Here is an 18,653-nt window from a genome sequence, read left to right on the forward strand (position 1 = left end):
AGAAGAAGGTAGTACAGGGCCCCGTGGGGGTGTGTTAGAACTGTTGCTGTCAAGTGTCGCGTTGCTTTTGCCATTTCTGCGCTATGTTTCTGTGCTGCGTGTCCATGTGCGGGAGTCATTTGAGCTTGGTGGAGCTTGACGCGGCCCTCGCCTCCGGAGGCTGAGGCATCACCGTGCGCTCCATGCCCTGCAAGGATTAGTTAGAGGTGTAGCTTACGGTCTTGGTTGTGGGGGCGATCAGCCTAGGTCCTGCACTCGTGTCGTGATGCCCGTGGGGCACGGACTAGGAGGGGTGCTCCCGCAGAGGACTCGGGCAGGAAAGCTCCAGACGATCGAGGTAGGAAACACTCGTGAGGGCACCCGTGACTCCCTCGCGAGACTTGTGTGCGAGAGAAAACGAGGCAAGCGAGCGAGAAAGACAAAGAGTCACAAGCCAGGAACGTCAGCAACTCCAATAAAACTTCAAACGGGAATAAACAAGCCAACTGCAGAAAGAAAATGGGAAAGCCGCGTCCGGCACCTATTCTAGTCTTCGACGTCTTCTCACCAGCGCGGAGCTAAGTGCTGCCACTGGGCGTGGGCGGGAGCCCCCGAGGCCCGAGGGCGGCGCTCCGGAGACTCCGGGGCGTGTACAGCTCCACTCATTATTACGTGAGAGTGTCACGGGCGGCGAGCTTCACAGGCGTTTGCCTTCTTCACAGGCACCGGGCCTTTTCCAAAACGCGATAGCTTCACATGCATTGGCCTTCTTCACAGGCACCGAGCCTTTCCCAAAACATGATAGCTTCACAGGCATTGGCCTTCTTCACAGGCACCAGGCCTTTTCCAAAACGCAGCGGCTTCACAGGCATTCGCCTTCTTCACAGGCACTGGGCCTTTTACAAAACGCAGCGGCTTCACAGGCATTCGTCTTCTTCACAGGCACCGGGCCTTTTCCAAAATGCAGCGGCTTCACAGGCATTCACCTTCTTCACAGGCACCGGGCCTTTTCCAAAACGCAGCGGCTTCACAGGCATTCGCCTTCTTCACAGGCACCGGGCCTTTTCCAAAACGCAGTGGCTTCATAGGCATTCGCCTTCTTCACAGGCACCGGGCCTTTCCCAGGCACTAGGCCTTGCTCAGGGGTAGAACCTCCAGAGATGTTGAATGTTCCATGCGTTCTAGATGGGTACTCCCTCCGGAGTCTCCAAGCGCGCGGAGCCAGGCCTGGAAACATGAACAACCTTGAATGGGCCCTCCCACATGGGAGAGAGCTTGTGCAGCCCCTCCCTGGAGAGAACCCTTCTGAGCACGAGATCCCCTACCTCAAGGGTCCTAGGGCGGATGTTGCGGCTGTGGTATCGTCGTAGCGCCTGTTGATACCATGCCGCTCGCATTGCCGCTTCCCGACGGTGTTCCTCCCCCAGCACGAGGTCCATCCCCCGCATGGCGTCCTGCTGAGTCTCGTCGAATGCCAGGACCCGTGCGGAGCGACATCTGACCTCGTGAGGAAGGACAGTCTTCGCTCTGTAGACGAGGAAGAACGGGGTCTCGCCAGTCGGCTTGGTCGCCGTCGTGCGGATTGACCATAGCACGGACTGGAGCTCGTCGTGCCAGCCCCTGCCACAGGCCTCCAGCTTCTTCTTGAAGGTCCTGGCATTGAGGCCCCTCAGGACCTCCGCGTTGGCCCGTTCATCCTGGCCATTGCTCCGGGGGTGTGCTACCAAAGCGTAGCATATCTGCGTTCCAAGGTTAGCACAGTACGTTTTGAAGAGATTACTGGTGAATTGCAAACCGTTGTCAATGATGATGTGGTTAGGCACCCCAAACCGGCTCACGAGGCCCTTGATGAACTTCACTGCCGAGCCTGCTGGGATTGTGCGGACAGCTTCCACCTCGGCCCACTTGGTAAACTTGTCCACAGCGACGTAGAGGTAGCGATAGCCCCCTGGCGCCCGAGGGAACGGGCCCAGAATGTCCAACCCCCAAACTGCGAACGGCCATGAGAGGGGTATGGTCTGCAGACCCCCCGCAGGCCGATGGATCCGTTTAGCGTGAAACTGGCAGGCCTCGCAAGACTTCACCAGCTCAACGGCGTCGTTGAGTGCTATGGGCCAGTAGAACCCGCTGCGGAACGCCTTGCCAACGAGGGTTCGTGACGACGAGTGGTGCCCGCAGTCTCCGCTGTGTATGTCCGCTAGTAGTTCCTTTCCTTGCTCCCTGGAAATGCAACGTAGGGACATGTCATTTGGCCGCTTTCTGTTGAGCTCGCCATCCTGGATGCAATAAGCCGTGGCTTGCCGTGCCACACGCTCCGCCTCCTCCTCGTTCTCCGGCAGAATCCCTTGCATCAGGTAGTCCTTGAGCTCTGGGATCCAACATCCCTCCTGAGGCTCCAACGCCAGGAGCAGGGGTGCCCCTGAGGCCAGGCCGCAGACCGGAGCTCCCTAGGCAGGTGGCTGAGGAGGCTCCTCCCTTGGTTGCGCCGTGCCCGACAGCGACGGCGCCGCCGAGGGCTTGAAGAGCCGCTCCTCGAAGACGCCAGGTTCCTGCGGCAGCTGCCTAGACGCCCTCTTGGCAATGTCGTCAGCCTCCTGATTGGTGCTGTGAGGCACATGCTGCAGCTCCAGCCCCCAGAATTGTTTCTCCATCCTGCGGACTTCAGCGAGGTAAGCTTCCATGTGCCCGTCCTTCGGCTCGTATATCTTGTTGGAGAAGTTGACGAGGAGCTGTGAATCACCCTTGATGGTGAGGCGCTTTACCCCTAAGGCGATCGCGGCTTTCAAGCCTGCTATCAGGCCTTCGTACTCTGCTATGTTGTTGGAGACCTTCTCTCCGTGCTGGAAGCAGAGTTGCACGGCGTAATAGAGTTTGTCCTGGGTAGGGGACACAAGCACTGCGCCAGCTCCTGCACCATGTCGGGAGAATGCCCCATCGAAGTGCATGAACAAGCCGTCCGGTGCTTCACTTCCCGGGGAAAGTGATCGGTCTTCGCCTGCCTCGAGGCCCGGTGCTTCTGCCCATTCTGCCACGAAATCTGCAAGTGCGGCTCCCTTGATAACTGTGGTCGTGCTGAATTCTAGCTGAAATGCCTGTAGCTCAATGTTCCATTCGGCGACCCTTCCAGCTGAGTTGGGGCTCCTGAGCACTTTTTCCAAGGGGTATGCTGAGACGACCTTGATGGGATGTCCTTGGAAGTAGTGGCGCAGCTTGCGCGAGGCCACTAGTAGCGCGAGGAGGAGCTTTTGAGGCATGGGGTACTGCGCCCTCGCGTCCCGTAGCACTGTGCTGACGAAATACACAGAGTGCTCGACGAGGTTGAGGGTGCTGGCACTGCTTGCGCCCTCCAGAGGTCGAGGCATCTCTTGAGATGACGGAGCTCCTAGTGCTTGGTCCCCTAAAGGGGCCTCTCCTGCTCTGGGTGCGTTCTCCTGCTGCGGCTGTTCCTTCCCGGTTGCGGTTGCGGCCTTCGCAAGGCCCTCCTGGCTCTGCTTTGCTTTAGTTCGGACGGTCGATGCGGCCTTGGCACAGCGCTCCTCCCTGACCGCCACCTGGGTTGTGCTGGCGGAGTAGGGGGTGGCCGCAAGGTAGAGCACCAGGGGCTCCCGAGGACATGGAGCTACCATCACTGGCGGACTGGTAAGGTACCTCTTGAGGTCTTGGAACGCCTTGTCGGCCTCTTCAGTCCATTCGAAGGGCCCCTTTTTCTTCATTAGCTTGAAGAAGGGCAGGGCTCGTTCCCCCAGCTTGGAGATGAAGCGCCCCAACGCAGTCACACGCCCGGTGAGCTTCTGCATTTCTCTGAGAGTCCTCGGCGGGCTCATATCTTCGACTCCTTGACCTTCTCTGGGTTGGCCTTGATGCCCCTGTGGGATACGAGGAAACCCAGGAGCTTGCCCGAGGGGACTCCAAATACGCACTTCTCCAGGTTGAGCCGTAGGTCCACTTCATTGAGGCTGGCAAAGGTTTCTCCCAGGTCCTGTATCAGGGTTCTTACCTCACGAGACTTCACCACAATGTCATCGACGTAAGCTTCAGCGTTCCTCTCGAGCTGCCGGCCTAAGGCTATGTGCATCAGCCGCTGAAAGGTCGCGCCCGCGTTGCGCAGCCCAAACGGCATGCACGTATAGCAGTACACTCCACACGGGGTGAGGAAAGCCGTCTTCTCCACGTCTTCTACCGCCATCTTGATCTGGTGATAGCCCGAGAAGGCATCCAGGAAGCACAATTGGTCACACTCTGCAGTGGAGTCGACTATCTGGTCGATGCGGGGGAGCGGAAATGGATCCTGCGGGCAGGCCTTGTTGAGGTTGGTGAAGTCGACGCACATGCGCTCTTTCCCCCCCTTCTTCGGCACGACAACAGGATTAGCCAGCCAATCGGGCTAGTGGACCTCGCGGATAAACCCTGCCGCCTCTAGCTTCCGGGTCTCTTGAACGATGAAAGCCTGTTTCTCAGTAGACTGCCGCCTTGCCTTCTGCTTCACGGGGCGTACATTGGGGCACACGTTGAGGTGATGCTCTATCACTTCCCTTGGGACCCCCGCTAACTGATCTGGTTCCCATGCGAACACCTTCTTGTTCGCACACAGGAACCTGATCAGGGCCTTCTCCTGCTCGGGCTCGAGGTTGGCCCCTATGGTGAAGGTGGCGCCAGTGGACCCGTCCTCGTCGACTGGTACCTGCTTGGTTTCCGCCTTGTTTTGGGTGAACAAGTGCTTGTTTTTAGCCGACGCAGCCCCCTTGGGCTCAAGGGCGTCGGTGCCAGTGGGCTGCGCCACCACGGCCGCCTTGAAAACAAGCCGGAGCACCTGCAGCGCATCCCTTGTGTCTCCTGACACGGTGAGGACGCCGCTGCTCCCGGGCATCTTTATGAGGTTGTACGCCGGGTGAGTTGCTGCCATGAACCAAGCCAAGGCCGGATAGCCGAGGATGGCGTTGTAGGGGAGGCCGATGGGGGCGATGTCGAAGTCGATCAGCTCCATGCGGAAGTTGTCGCAGGTGCCGAAGGTCACTGGGAGGCGGATCTGTCCCAAGGAGGCGGTGGAACCGGCTCCGACGCCCGAGAAAGGCCTGCTGGGTTGGAGCCGCTCCAGTGGCACATGGAGTAGGCTGAAGGCCTCCACCGAGAGCACGTTGAGGCCGGCACCACCGTCGATGAGGGTCCTGGTGACAGCCACCTGGCAGATGGTGGGGGTGCAGAGCATCGGGAGCGCGCCCGAACCAATGGGGTTGAAGGGGTGGTCCTCCGAGTGGAAGGTTAAATCGGCCTCGGGTGCCACCCAGCCCGGGGGCTTCTTGGCGCTTGGAGGCAGTGCTGATCCGGCGGGCAAACGGCTTGACGTGATGACTCGAGGGTGGTTCTTGGGAGCCACCCAGGAGAGCTGCGACGACGGGCGGCGTTGGCGCAGCGAAACAGGCGAGGAAGAGGTCGCGCAGCTCCTCCCAGGAGGTGACAGAGGCCGTCGACAGGTGGAGGAGCCACGCGCGCGGGATGCCGGTGAGGGCCATGGGTACCCAGTTGGCCATCACCCGATCGTCGCCCTCGGCTCCGAGGATGGCCTCCTCGTACGCCAGCAGGAAAATCATCAGGTCCGTCGCGCTGTCGTAGCACGGCAGCATCTCGGGCCTGAACTTGTGCGGCCACTGCACTTGCCGCAAGGCAGGGGCCAAGGCCCGGAGCCCCTGGCCCCAGTGTCGGCATCCATTGCTGGAGCGGGCGGCACGTTGTCCGCCATGAGGGCGGGATGTGATGTCGGGGGAGAGCGGGTCGTCAGGGGGAGGACTCCGGCGCACCCCTACCTGGCGCGCAAAATGTCGGATTTCGGGTTCCGGTAGACCCTTGAGGTTCGAACACTGGGGTGCGCACGGATATCTCTCCCTACCGATCTGCGTCTGATCCTCTCGTGCGAACTAAGATAAAAATGATGAACAACACAAGAGACACGGGGTTTATACTGGTTCGGGCCACTGTTGTGGTGTAATACCCTACTCCAGTGTGTGGTATGGTGGATTGCCTCTGGGGCTGATGATGGACAGTACAAGGGAAGAACAACCTCGCGAGGGGTGTTCTTGAGCTGGTGCGGTGTGTTCTGCTTAGTCTCTACTGGGTTCTCCTCCTTCCCTGCTCTTCTTTGTGGAGACTGGCTCTATTTATAGAGGCCCTGGGCCTCTCCCCAAATAATGAGCGGGAAGGGCGCCAACACTTGGCCATTTTGAAGGGGAACATATGGTACAAGTTATCCTGACCAAAGGTGGTCTTCGGCTGCCAAAAGCACTGGTGATGACACCGTCTTGGGCTCCACGGTGACCTTCGTCCGGCCGTCCGGCTGGTCTTGGTCTCGTTGCACCGGAATGGCACCTTTGCCTGATACCTTGGCCTGTGCTTGCTCCCTTTGCACCAAAGGGGAAACAAGGACACTGCATAGGCCGGCGCCCGCCTGGTCTCGATCGTCATGGCTTGCGTCATGGGATCCTCGCGAGGTACCCCCGCATTGATCTCTCCGCCTCCTCGCGAGCCTGCCTGATGAGGCTGCCTCTGAGGAAGCTTCCTATCGTCCGCCCCGCGAGGCTTGGCCCCTCGCGAGGGTCTTGAGCTTGGGCTGATGAAGATGGGCCACGCTGGGCCCCTGCCTGAGCCACGCCGTAGGCCGCAGGTAGGCAGGTCTGGGGACCCCCGTTCCTAGAACGTCGACACTAACCATAGCATGAAACATATGGATCCAAATCAGCCCCTTGTGAAGCAACTCATAAACTAGGGTTTAAGCTTCTGTCACTCTAGCAACCCATCATCCACTTATTACTTCCCAATGCCTTCCCCTAGGCCTGAACAATGGTGAAGTGTCATGTAGTCGACGTTCACATAACACCACTAGAGGAAAGACAACATACATCTCATCAAAATATCGAACAAATACCAAATTCACATGACTACTTATAGCAAGACTTCTCCCATGCCCTCAGGAACAAACTAACTACTCACAAATCATATTCATGTTCATAATCAGAGGGGTATTAATATGCATAAAGGATCTGAACATATGATCTTTCACAGAATAAACAAACTAGCATCAACTACAAGGAGTAATCAACGCTACTAGCAACCCACATGTACCAATCTGAGGTTTTGAGACAAAGATCGGATACAAGAGATGAACTAGGGTTTGAGAGGAGATGGTGCTGGTGAAGATGTTGATGGAGATTGACCCCCTCCCGGTGAGAGGATCGATGGTGATGACGATGGTGATGATTTCCCCCTCCTGAAGGGATGATTCCCCGCCAGAACAGCTCCGCCGGAGCCCTAGATTGGTTTCGCCAGGTTCCGCCTCAATACGGCGGCGCTTCGTCCCGAAGGCTTCCTCCTTATTTTTTTCCAGGGCGAAAGACTTCATATAGCAAAAGATGGGCACCGGAGGCCTGCCAGGGGGCCCACAAGACAGGGGGCGCATCCCCCACCCTCGTGGATGGTGGGTGGCCCCCTCTGGTGCTTTCTTCACCCAATATTTTTTATATATATATTCCAAAATAGACTTCCGTGGAGTTTCAGGACTGTTGGACTTGTGCAGAATAGGTCTCTAATATATGCTCCTTTTCCATCCCAGAATTCTAGCTGCCGGCATTCTCCCTCTTCATGTAAACCTTGTAAAATAAGAGAGAAAAGGCATAAGTATTGTGACATAATGTGTAATAATTGCCCATAATGCAATAAATATCGATATAAAAGCATGATGCAAAATGGACATATCAACTCCCCCAAGCTTAGACCTCGCTTGTCCTCAAGCGGAAGTCGATATTGAAAAATATGTCCACATGTTTAGAGATAGAGGTTTCAATAAAATAAAATACGGACATGAGGGCATCATGATCATTGTTAGAACAGCAACATATATATATATATTGTCATATGATTTCTTATGGTAAAGTAACAATCTATTCACAATGTGAAGTATCAATTAGAAACTTCATTGAAAACTAACAAACTATAATCTCAGTCATTGAAGCAATTACAATTTATCATAACATCAGAAAGAGTCAATATAAGAGCTTTTCAGCAAGTCCACATACTCAACTATCATTTATTCTTTCACAATTGCTAACACTCACGCAATACTTATGGGTATGAAGCTTTAATCGGACACGGAGAAAGATAGGGGCTTATAGTTTTGCCTCCCAACCTCTTACCTCAAGGGTAATGTCAACAATAATAGTTTATGAAAACCCACATCCAATTAGCTATATATATCAGGATCTTTCCAACACACAGTGCTTGCCAAAGGATAAAATGTAAAAAGTAAAGGTGAAGATCACCATGACTCTTGTATAAGGTATAAGACAAAAAAAAAGATAGGCCCTTCGCAGAGGGAAGCAAAGGTTGTCATGTGTTTTTATGATTGGATGCACGAAATCTTAATGTAAAAGAACGTCACTTTGTATTGCCACTTGTGATATGGACCTTTATTATGCAGTCTATCGCTTTTATTTCTTCCACATCACAAGATCGTATAAAGCTTATTTTCTCCACACTAATAGATCATACATATTTAGAGAGCAATTTTTATTGCTTGCAACAATGACAACTTAATTGAAGGATCATACTCAATCCATAGGCAGATATGATGGACTCTCATGGCAGAACTGGGTTTAAGGATATTTGGAAGCACAAGTAGTATCTCTACTTGAGACAAAGATCGGATACAAGAGATGAACTAGGGTTTGAGAGGAGATGGTGCTAGTGAAGATGTTAATGGAGATTGACCCCCTCCCGATGAGAGGATCGATGGTGATGACGATGGTGATGATTTCCCCCTCCCAAAGGGATGATTCCCCGACAGAACAGCTCCGCTGGAGCCCTAGATTGGTTTCGCCAGGTTCCGCCTCGAGACGGCGGCGCTTCGTCCTGAAAGCTTCCTCCTTATTTTTTCCAGGGAGAAAGACATCATATAGCAAAAGATGGGCACCGGAGGCCTGCCAGGGGGCCCACGAGACAGGGTGGCATGCCCAAGGGGTAGGGCGCGCCCCCACCCTCATGGATGGTGGGTGGCCCCCCTCTGGTGCTTTCTTCACCCAATATTTTATATATATTCCAAAACTGACTTCCGTGGAGTTTCAAAACTTTTGGAGTTGTGCAGAATAGATCTCTAATATTTGCTCCTTTTCCAGCCCAGAATTCTAGCTGCCGGCATTCTCCCTCTTCATGTAAACCTTGTAAAATAAGAGAGAAAATGCATAAGTTTTGTGACATAATGTGTAATAACATCCCATAATGCAATAAATATCGATATAAAAGCATGATGCAAAATGGACGTATCAGTTAGAATCGGGACTTCAACGACGTTTTGAACGTCATGGAGCATATGAGATGTTCGAGGAGTTGAAGTTAATATTTCAAGCAAATGCCCGGAATGAGAGATATGAATTCTCCAATAAGTTCTACAGCTGCAAAATGGAGGAGAATAGTTCTGCGAGTGAACATATACTCAAAACGTCTGGGTACCACAACCACTTGACTCAACTGGGAGTTAATCTTCCTAATGATAGTGTCATTCACAGAGTTCTTCAATCACTGCCACCAAGCTACAAAAGCTTCGTGATGAACTATAATATGCAAGGGATGGATAAGACAATTCCCGAGCTCTTTGCAATGCTAAAAGCTGCGGAGGTAGAAATCAAGAAGGAGCATCAAGTGTTGATGGTTAACAAGACCACTAGTTTAAGAAGAAGGGCAAAGGGAAGAAAGGGAACTTCAAGAAGAATGGCAAGCAAGTTTCTGCTCAAGTGAAGAAGCCCAAGTCTGGACCTAAGCTTGAGACTGAGTGCTTCTACTGCAAAGGGACTGGTCACTGGAAGCGGAACTGCCCCAAGTATTTGGCGGATAAGAAGGATGGCAAAGTGAAAGGTATATTTGATATACATGTTATTGATGTGTACCTTACTAATGCTCGTAGTAGCGCATGGGTATTTGATACTGGTTCTGTTGCTCATATCTGCAACTCGAAACAGGGGCTACGGATTAAAACAAGATTGGCTAAGGACGAGGTGATGATGCGCGTGGGAAATGGTTCCAAAGTCGATGTGATCGCCGTCGGCATGCTACCTCTACATCTACCTTCGGGATTAGTTTTAGACCTGAATAATTGTTATTTGGTGCTAGCGTTAAGCATGAACATTATATCTGGATCTTGTTTGATGCGAGAAGGTTATTCATTTAAATCAGAGAATAATGGTTGTTCTATTTATATGTCACACCCTAGCTAGTCCATGCATTAGAGTGCGCATCATGTTTACTTTCATCAGAAACTTGAAATGGGGAAGGCAGAACCCCCAACATCCCTTTTGAAATCAACTAGGGTTTACTAAAAATAATTTCAATGAACCTGAAATGCCCTTCTAAAATGTTCACCCTCTTTGCCTTGGGTTAGAACCTCTGGCAAAATTGGTGCACAATTTTCTAGGTCAACAGAAGGTCATTGAATTAAATCATAAGTATTTGAATTTGGGCATTTAAATGCTATAAAATAATTTAAATGCTCAAATAATTCTGGGAGTAAATGTTTCCTGTTGGAAATAATCTAAACAGAGGCCACATTTATTTTCAGGATTTTTGGAGATGTTTTAGTATTTTAAATAAAGCTAAACAGTTGCAGTTAAATAGAAAATAGAAACTAAATCAAAAAAAGGAGAAAGAAGCCCACCTGGGCCTTACCTGGCTCGGCCCAGCCTACTGGCTCGGCCAGTCACCCCCTACCTCGCGCCAGGAGGCAGGGGCGCGTGCTCGCCGTGCGCCGGCCACCTCCTGCTTCTACCGACGCCGGGAGACGCCCAGAGGACGCCACGCGACCCCCACGTATCCCTCTCATCCTCTCTCACTGTCCCCCTCGTCTCCCTCATCCTCTCCCGCGATGGCCGAGCGCGTCCCTCGCCGCCGATCGCCGTAGTCGCCGCCAGAGACCTCCCCTCGCCCCTCCGACGAGCCCATCAGATCCGCCTCCACTCCCTCTTCCTCCCCACCGAGCCACGCTTCGCCGGAAGCCCTGCAACGCCGCCTTCGCCCTCGTCTTCAACCTCGGGCATCCGAGATCGCCGACGACCGCACCTCGTCTCCAGCCCGTCCCCGAGCCCGCTGACCCCCTCTCCGACCCTGCTGTGAGCTCCTCTTCCTTTTCCCCTAGCTCCCGTGCTCGTCTGGCCCCTGTAGCCGCCGTTTCCACCGCTCCCGAGAGCTTCTCGCCACCGGCCATGGCGCAGCCGTGGCCACAGCCGTGCAAGCTCACAACGGAGTGCCTCACCGTGCTCAGTGCAGCACCAGGAACCCGTAGCCACCACCAGCTCTTCCTCCCGTGCACCGTAGCGTCGAAACCGACCACGACCGAACTCCGGCCGCCGCCACGAGCTCGATTCTGGCGAGCTCGCTCCAGCCCAGCTCCTCACACTTGCTCCATTGGATGCGCGAGAGCCTGGGCTTCGCACGGGTGGTCTCCGCCATCGTTTTGGTCGTCTGAGGGCGTTTTCCGAAGCCCTCCGCCATCTCGGCCTCGCCGGCGACTCAACGCCGGTGGGACTAGCCCTGTTGACCGGCGGATTTGACCACTGACATGGACTGGGTGGGCCCAGTTGACTCCCCTGAGTCAATGACAAGTGGGCCCCCCTGCTAATTATCCAGATTAGTTGCTAACTGAAATTAGTTAGTTTAATTAACTACTGACACGCCGGACCCACCAGTCAGGTTTGACCTGGACGTCTCCGTTGACCCTGATGTCACCCTGACGCATTGCTGACGCAGTAATTGATTTACTGGAATGATTTTTGTACAGGAAATTCCAGAAAATAGTTCATACTTCAAAAATTCACAGAAATTCAACCGTAACTCCAAATGAAATAATTTATATATGAAAAATTATCAGAAAAATTCAATCTATCCATCTGTAATGGTTTCATGCATGACAAAACAAGTTTACCTTGCTGTTTAGGCAGAATAAGGAAATGCACTATTAAGGCCATGTTTAATGAGCTAATATTTGAATCTTTGATTCAAATGAGTTCATCCCTCTCTATTCTAGCTTGCATTAGGCCAAGACACAATCATATTGCCATGTCATAGCATGCATCATATTGTTGCATATCGTCATGTGTTGATTGTGTTCCGATGTGTTCTTCGTGGTAGGTTCTGCCTCCGAGGATATCCACGAGTATCCAACTGAAGGGCAGTATCCCGCTACCACTCCATCAGGCAAGCATCCATTGATCATTCCGATACAAACCCATGTTCTCGCTTCTGCTCTTGTTTACTGCATTAAGACAACGCGATTCAAACTGCTGTGTGCTACGGTAGTTGAACTCTTATCCTCTGCATGACCTGTCATTTCCACAGTAACTAGATGAAACCCACTAGCATGTGTAGGAGTTGATTGAGCCATGTATGTGATTCCTACCTTTGCTATGCCTGCTATGCTTAGAGTTGAGTCAGGTCTGGTTCATCTGGGTGATGAGCTAGAGTGAAATGCTTATGTCGGTAATATGAGGGATGTATTGAACATGTTTTGATAAAGGTATCGATGAGAGGCCATGTAGGAGTACATGGTGGGTTGTTTCATTGAGGCCGTCCATAAGAACTGAGATCTGTATGTGTGATTTAAGATGCAGTTACTACCGTACATTGGGCCCGAAACCAATGGACCCTCTCGTCTTCTTAATCACCCTAGTACTCTGTCCAGGAGTTGCAATTAGTTTCTGGTGTTTGTAGGTTATGTGTTGGCGGCCGTGCGTAGCGCTGACCCTAGGGGTGGGCTATGTTGCGGTAGATACACCGTGGCACGGTGTACCGAGTCACCCGTTTGGTGTCTCGGGAACCCTGTTCACATCGTTCGGGGCCGTATGTGGAAACCTCGGCCGGACTCCCTGCGGATGGAACCTGGATAGGCGATAAACCTGGACTAGAGACTTAAGTGTTTAGGTAGGCCGTGGCCGACACCCTCGCTGGGCTTCCGCTTGAAGGTTGCCGAGTACATGTCGTGTAAACGGCGGTAAGTGGTGAAAGCATGTATGAACGAAGTACACCCCTGCAGGGTATAAACTATTCGAATAGCCGCGTCCGCGGTAAAGGACTACTTGGCTTGCTTATACAGTTCATAGACAAGTTAATGGATACTACTAAAAGACTCAAGATAAGTGTGAGTACCGAGGATGGCCCTCTCGTAGGATGACGAGGGAGGATCCCCGGTGAGTATTGTGTTGGTGAGTAGTGGACTCGTGTTGCGAAAACTATTTTACTGGTGAGAGTTCCGTAGGATAGCTTAGCCAAGAGTCAAAGCTGGCTTGCTGCATCAACCCCACCGCCTTCTTGAGAATAAGCATGTATAGTAGGTTCTGATGTAAGACTTGCTGAGTACCTTTGTACTCATGTTTGCTTATTTATTGTTTTCAGACGACAACACTGCCCCCTTGATGGGTTTTATGTAGACCTTGACATCGACGAGTGACTAGCCACCCAGGTGGTGATCCTAGGCCATGGAGGGCCCTATGTTAGATAGACAGGCTTCGAGAGCCTTCTTTCTTTCTAGAGTCTGTACTCAGACTAGTTGCTTCCGCATGTGCTTGTAATGATTGTATGACTTGAGTGTCGGGTCATGTGACCCCTATCTGTATGAACATGTTATGTATGGCTCTCTGGAGCCTTTAAATAAAGTACTTGAGTTGTAGAGTTTTGTTGTGTATGCCATGTTGTATGTACTCATATCGGGCATATTGTGTGTATGATTGAAATGCTTGGTATGAGTGGGATCCGACAATCTAGTTGTTTATCCTTGGCAGCCTTTCTATGGGGAAATGTAGTCTAGTGTTCCCTCGAGCCATAGTAGTCCGCTACAGCCCGGTTCACCGGAGTCCTGCTAGCCCAGCACTACTGTTCAGGACACTTGACTGGCCGGCATGTGTTTCACTTCGTTCCTATGTCTGTCCCTTCGGGGAAATGTCACGCGATGACTTCTGGAGTCCTGCCTAGCCTGCTACAGCCCGGGATCCCCGGAGTCCTGTTAGCCTAGTGCTACAGCCTGGAATCACTCGTTGATGACCGACATGCTCGATGTGATTCATGTATGCCTGTCTCCATAGGTTTGTGCCGCTTTGGGTTCACGACTAGCCATGTCGGCCCGGGTTCTCTGTCGTATGGATGCTAGCGACACTATCATATACGTGAGCCAAAAGGCGCAAACGGTCCCGGGCCATGGTAAGGCGACACCCGTGGGATACCGTGCGTGAGGCCGCAAAGTGATATGAGGTGTTACCGGCTAGATCGATGTGACTTGGAATCGGGGTCCTGACAGCGTTGGCATCAGAGCCGGACTGCCTGTAGGTTCGTTGAGCCAAACTGGTCGATGTCGAGTCTAGAAATGCTTTAGTTATATGTAGGGGAATTGATTGTGGGAGGGAACGTAAGGTTCTTTTACTCCTTTACCTATGCCTCTGATCTAAGTCATTCTCTCCTCATTCAACGTGGGTTAAGGACTAGACTCTCTTCTTCTATCAGGTTCATGTGTTACTAATCCGTAGTAGCTTATAGGATTGTTGTTACAAGTCCCAGTTCAGTTTCTACTATTCTTAGTATGTTGCTAATCGAATCAGAACCTTGATATGATGTTGTTGAGTGGTATTGTGAACTGTTGTGGATGTCTCAAATCTTTTTCTGAGCATTTACAGCCGTTATGCTGTCCAATTTTCCCTAGAAATTCTAATGTCTTTGCATTGTGGTTGTGCTTTCAGATGGCCAACCGTGTTCAAAACCAGGTGGTTCGCCTGACCAGGTGCCTCGACGTGCCCGGTCATACTGCTATGTTAGTCCGGGTCATGATCGAGACGGGTTACCGTTGGTATCCCGAATACACCGTCGAAGAGCAGTTCCGCGACTTTAATCAAAGCCAGTATTTCTGCACCGTCAGGATATTTCCTTCTTATCCTGGATCTACCGAGCCCCTTCACTATTCCTATGGACTCGGGGTTACCGTTGAGATGGCTGTGCAGGATGCTGCCTATTCCATGATGACCATCTTGCGAGTCCGGACTGGCCTGCTTCGGAACACCGACTTCCGTTACATGCCAGCTTCACTTCCGGGAGCGCAAGGGTATCTTCAGGCTATCTATGCTGACTCCACTCAGGAGGACTCATTAACTCGTACCACTGCTGAGATGCTCGAAGATAAGGACCGAGAGAATCGGGCTTTGAGGCTGGAGCTTTTCAATACCCGTGCTGATCATTGGGCCACATTGACTCAGTTTGCACCTGCGGTGCAAGCTGGATGTATGGATACAAGGGATCTGTATCCTGTGAGATCAGCTCTGCCAGACATGGTGTATTGGCGTGATGTGGGAGGCATCACCCCACCCCGTGGTCCCCGCAGGCCACCGTTTGTTGGTCCAAGACCTCATCCTAGCCCCTATGGTCCACAGGCTCCTCAGGACCGTCTGTTTCCGGATGATCACGTTGAACTTCCAGGCTATGGAGGTGACTTCTATGAGGACCACTACGGAGCTGTCTGAGTTAGTAGTAGTACCACTAGTATTGTAGTAGTTGTATCTCCACTGTCCTGTGTGACTTGTGGAATATGACTTTGCGTGTAATCGACTCCGGAGGTGTAGACAAATAATGTATAGGAGCTTGGAATGCCTCCGATGGGATGTAACATCTTTCATCATAGTTGTACTGTAGCCTGGGCTTGTACTAAACTATGTATGATGAGTATGACCGTTGGTATATATATATGGCAGTTTTATATTACCATGACATACAGATGAACATCTCTGCATTCCGTGTTATCCATTACATTCTGCACTTCCTTGCTAAGTTTGAGCCATCCTTGTCTAAACTGTTGTCTTGTTTTTCTCCTAGGATGGTCAACACCCGCAGCAACCCTGCTGCCCCGGAGCAGGGGGAAGCCAGTGCAGCTAGAGGTGAAAATCTGCCTCACCCGCCTTCTCTGGCCGAAGTAATGCTAGAGGCGGAAAGAAACAAGCGTGAGACTAACCGCCTGCTGGAGCAGATTGAGCAGAACACTACACGCCACCCACGAAATGACTTGGTGCCAATCAATGACTTTATCAAGCTGTACCCACCAAAGTTTAACCATTCCGTCGAGCCTCTCGACGCGGATGACTGGCTTCGCAGCATTACCCACAAGCTACGTTCTGCCAACGTAGCCGAAGCCGACAAGGTTACTTATGCTGCCTATCACCTCGAAGGCCCTGCTAGCCATTGGTGGGAAAACTTCGAAGCTATGCGCCCGGTCGGTCAAATCACTACTTGGGCTGAATTCAGTGAGGCTTTCCGTGAGCATCACATCCCGGAAGGTCTCATGGATCGCAAGAGGGAGGAGTTCTGCAACTTCACCCAAGGAAGACTGACTGTGGATGCATATAGTCGTGAATTTGGGAATCTGGCACGCTATGCCCCTGAAGAGGTTTCTACTGACGCTAAGAAGCAGGCAAGGTTCCACAAGGGACTTAGCCCTGAGCTTCGCCGCAATTTCCGTCTGCACGAGTGCACATCCTTTCAGAAGTTGGTCAATAAAGCCATCAGTGCTGAGACAGGCCAGACTGATTATGACGCTTCACGCAAGCACTCCCGTGATTTTGGCTCTTCATCCGGCTCTGGAGCTCAGAAGCGTCGGGTGTGGATTCCAAGCATGGCACTGCCACCCAGGTTCATCCCGAGGCCATCCTTTGAGGCGCCTCGTCCCAACCAACAATTTGCACCGCCCAAGCCCTATGGTGGCCCCGCTGCTAATGCTGCTCCACGCCCCAATGTGGTGACATGCTTCAAGTGTGGAGAGCCGGGTCACTATAGCCGAGAGTGTCCCTAGAACAACAACCCCAATCAAACTGGAAAGTCCGTTGGTCGTGGTAAGCCAGCGGGAAAGACTTTCTACGCCAAGCCGGCCACCACTGCACGTGGCCATGTCAATTATGTTTCAGCCGAGGAGGCTCATGAGGATCCTAACGTCGTCCTTGGTACGCTCCTTGTTAACTGCCATCCGGCATCTGTTCTTTTTGATACTGGAGCATCTCATTCATTCATATCCGAGAACTATGCTCGATTGCATAACACGACATTCTGTGACATGCCCACTTCGATGGTAATTCAAACTCCGGGTTCCAAATGGCAAACTTCTAGAGTAAGCCATGGGAACGAAATTCTTGTCGATAGACTTGTCTTCCTTGCATCCTTAATAGCTCTCAAGTCCTCCGACATAAACATCATCTTGGGTATGGACTGGATGTCAGCTCATTATGCTAAGATCGATTGTGCCACTAGAACCGTTCAACTTACTCACCCCTCGGGCAAGACAGTTAATGTCTTAACTCGAGTGGCCAAGCGCCAACTTTACTCCCTAAATGCCAACCCCCCTCCAGACCTTGAAGATGTTCCAGTAGTCTGAGACTTTCCGGATGTCTTTCCAGAAGAACTGCCAGGTGTTCCACCTGACAGGGATGTTGAGTTTGTGATAGAACTTGTTCCAGGAACCGTTCCAATTTCTAGAAGACCCTGTAAGATGGCACCCCTAGAACTAGCCGAGCTTAAGAACCAACTCGATGAGTCCTTGAACAAGGGTTTCATCTGTCCTAGTTCCTCTCCTTGGGCTTGCCCCGTCCTCTTCGTCAAGAAGAAGGATGGAACGGATCGAATGGTTGTGGATTACCGACCTGTCAACTTGGTCACCATCAAGAACAAATACCCGCTTCCCAGGATCAACGATCTGTATGATCAGCTCGCTGGATCCTCAGTCTTCTCCAAGATGGATTTGAGGTTGGGCTACCATCAAATCAAAATCAGAAACGGGGACATACCCAAAACGGCCTTTGTTACTCGTTATGGCCAATACGAGTACACCGTCATGTCCTTCGGTTTAACCAATGCCCCGGCTACCTTCTCTCGGTTAATGAACTCTGTCTTCATGGAGTACTTGGATAAATTCGTCGTAGTATACCTTGATGACATACTCATCTACTCCAAGAATGAGGAGGAACATGCCGAACATCTAAGGCTGGTATTGATGAAACTTCGAGAGCATCGCCTTTATGCCAAACTCTCCAAGTGTGAATTTTGGTTGCCAGAAGTGACCTATCTAGGCCATGTAATCTCTGGTAAGGGTATTTCTGTAAATCCCGAGCGAGTTCAAGCCGTCCTTGATTGGACTCCACCTGAAACGGTCAAGCAAGTTCGGAGCTTCCTTGGCTTAGCGAGCTATTGCCGCCGCTTCGTCGAGAATTTCTCCAAGGTTGCTAAACCTCTAACTGAACTCCTCAAGAAAGATAAAAAGTTCGAGTGGACTCCACAGTGCGAGATCAGTTTTCAAGAACTGAAAAGACGCCTGACATCTGCCCCCGTACTGGTACCACCAGACTTCTCCAAGGACTTTATTATCTATTGCGACGCCTCGCGACAAGGACTAGGTTTCATACTCATGCAAGATCGTCAGGTAATTGCCTATGCTTCACGGCAATTACACCCACATGAGGAAAATTATCCTACACATGATCTAGAGCTTGCAGCTGTAGTCCATGCACTTAAAACCTGGTGACATTACCTTCTCGGTAATCGCTACGAGATCTTCACCGATCACCAAAGTTTGAAATATATCTTCACCCAACCAGATTTGAATCTCAGGCAAAGATGTTGGGTCGAGTTGA

Source organism: Triticum urartu, chromosome 4, assembly GCF_003073215.2.
Source record: "Triticum urartu cultivar G1812 chromosome 4, Tu2.1, whole genome shotgun sequence".
In the NCBI taxonomy this organism is placed as follows: domain Eukaryota; kingdom Viridiplantae; phylum Streptophyta; class Magnoliopsida; order Poales; family Poaceae; genus Triticum; species Triticum urartu.